The sequence below is a fragment of the Rhincodon typus genome, chromosome 5, assembly GCF_021869965.1.
Source record: "Rhincodon typus isolate 14 chromosome 5, sRhiTyp1.1, whole genome shotgun sequence".
Lineage (NCBI taxonomy): Eukaryota > Metazoa > Chordata > Chondrichthyes > Orectolobiformes > Rhincodontidae > Rhincodon > Rhincodon typus.
The window spans coordinates 73,260,427-73,263,518 of record NC_063336.1 but is presented as its reverse complement, the minus strand read 5'-3'; positions in this window follow the sequence as shown (position 1 = coordinate 73,263,518).

Below are 3,092 nucleotides of genomic sequence, written 5' to 3'. Positions count from 1 at the left end.
AAACTGAAGAAGGGTCCCGACCCGAAACGTCAGCTTTCCTGCTCCTCTGATGCTGCCTGGCCTGCTGTGTTCCTCCAGCTCCACATTGTGTTCTCTCCACAGATGCTGCCAGACCTGCTTCATCACTGTTGTTAACTCTTTCTCGCCACATTTGCTGCCAGACCTACCGAGTAGTTCCAGCGTTTTCGGAAACTGCTGGCGAAACTCATCAGGTCTGACAGCAACTGTGGGGAGAAAGCGGAGTCAATATTTCGAGTCGGATGACTCATCAGAACTGGGTTAATCAGTTCTGCCAGCAATTTCTGTTTTTGTCTCAGATCTCCAGCAACTGCAATTGATTGCATTACAGATTTACAACACCTACAATATTGTGTACAGAGCAGCACCAATAACGCTTCATTCCTGACAAAGTACACCTCTCCCTTTAAACTACTCAAAGGGTGATCGAATGCTGACGTCACGATGCTCGGAGGCTCAGAGATACTCGTCGCGACTGCGCGTCTGGAAACTTACGCGTTTCCGCTCTAGCGGCTGGTGACGATTGACGTGTCAATCACTCAATCAGCGTAGGGAATGTCCCAGGAGGTGTGACATTTGCCGCCAATGGAAGAATCGAGTCAGGGGTGAAAGGGTTGGAAGGGAGAGCAGCTCTCGTGTTCAATCAGCGCATGGATGACAGGGCGGCTATGTGCAGTGATGGAGGGCCAGGAGGGTACGGTGCAGGGCTTTGGCATAGAAATCGTGATGTTAGTGTCCAAATCAGCAGCAGAAAAGAACGAGAAAATTCTGCTCTTACCGCCGAGCCGCAGCTTGTCGGAGTCAGTGTGCCCCCAACTATTTTTGAGGATCTGCTTTCTTTCTGCAGCTTCAGTGAAGGAGAGAGACTGATAGGAAGAAATTAACGGAGAAGGGAAGAAGCTAACGTCGGCTTCCGCACTTGAATGCATCCGAGTCACTGGGAGACCAACTCATTGAGGGGATTGTTGTCGATGGATTTCTCTGTTCTTTCACATCGTGTGCGCGTTTATTTGGGTGATTTTACTCGCACACGATGTGAAGTGAGTTGTTTGACACAGATTATGTTTTCGAAAGTTGAAGGAGTTTCTTTGATTCCATAAAAGAAGAATAACAATGATTTTATTTCTTCCGGTCGCAAAACTCTCTTTTTCTCCCCCGCCACTCCCCTGTCCCCACTCCGAAGACTGACGGTGGACCGTGGAACTTCGTTTTCATTTTCTCCCACGGCAAGTCTGCAGCTAGGTCGGGGTCGTAAAAGAAAATATGTTTGCGGTGCAGATGGTGCCCTTGGCTTCTCCGCCGAACAGACGATAGATTTAAATAGTTAAGAGTAAATAAAATCAAGCACACTGATCATTCCAGATGACAGTCCAACGGGAAGGATCACAGCAGCATAAATAATTATGAAACACATTCAAACGCATGCAAGATGGCTATCGTCATCTCAGAGTAAAAGAATGGGAAAAGAAGTTTCCGATGACAGGCTCCTGCACTCTAACTCCCAGACAAGATCAAGGTACATAATAATTGTACATACAATCACTTAACAGAAAAATACTATTACTGGTCAATGAGCATCATTTGGTAGAAACTGGGACTGCATTCCCAATTTTTTTTATGGTAGCTTGCATTATAAATTGTTTATATTTGTTTTTGTATCTTTGCCTAAATATCAGTATTTGTGCTGATTTGCCCTTTCTGAGAGGAAACTGCTCTAGATATACCACACAGCCAATTTAAAGTACAAGAGGCTCTGTTTATATTTCTAAAGTTAAGATGACAATGTTTCACATTGCCCACAGTTGTCTTTATGGCTGCTGTTCCTGTTGCCTGTCATTAAGGATTGCAGAATGTCTGGCTGTAAAAGTGTCAGGCTTCTGAGCCTTTTTTTACTGGATTGTATGAGAGTGGAGGATGGAGTGAGCAGCCCTTGGTAACCATATTAATGTGGTGGTAAGAGGGTGCTTCTGCTTCAGTATGGGCTAGAGGAGTCTGAGCCACGAACATCCTCCCTGACCCCAGCTCCAAATACCTCTCTTTTCCACCCAACTCGCATGGTCAATACAAACTATAGGGCTTCACACACTCTCATCCCATCAACCCCCAAAAGTAGACATTTTACAATTGGGTTTCTAGAAATCTTTGCCATTGATACTTAACTGTCTTTAATTGAGAGTTGATCAATTATTCTTTTTGTCTATGATATTTTGTGGGGTTATCAAATTCTAAGTGGAAATTATGTCTGTCTCATCCCCACACCCCACCCCCAAACACCCATCATTTCTTATGCGTTTCTAGTGGCTCTCTGTTTGCCCACATGCAGGCCAAGATAAGGTATCTTCTAATGTCATTTGGTGCCTGTCTTTTGCTGCTTTTCTACCTGGGAGGAGCATGGATCTGGCAGTTGCCTCCAAATTTACCTTCATCTTCATCGTTGTCATCTGATCATCTTCACCACAATCTAAGAAATCAAGGTTTGTCCCCAGTCAGATGCCGCTGGTCTGTGTGGATTAATCTCTTGAGCAGCTATTTAAGGTTGGAAGATGGGCCAAATGATGAAGAGGAGTGGACCCATCTTGGCATCAACCCTGGAATTTCTCTGAAGGAGAGGAGAGAGATTGAGGCATATGTTTGCAAGAGTCAAAAATGTGAAATGGAGACTTGTTTTGATTCTTCTCTTCGCCAAAGGAGTGGATTCAAAGTGTACATCTATCCGCTTCTAAAGGGGGAGAAAATTTCTGAAAGTTATCAGAAAATCCTTCCTACTATTGAGGATTCAAGATATTATACTTCAGATCCAAGGCAAGTATATTTGTTTGTCCTCAGCATTGATGCCTTGGATAGAGATCAACTTTCATTTCAGTATGTTCATAATATAAAAGCTAAAATTCAAAACCTCCCACTGTGGAACAATGGGAGAAATCACCTAGTGTTCAATCTGTATTCAGGAACCTGGCCTGATTACACGGAAGATTTGGGTTTTGATATTGGGCAAGCTATGTTAGCTAAAGCCAGTATCGGTGTGATTACCTTCTGATCTGATTTTGATGTGTCTATCCCCTTGTTTTCCAAAC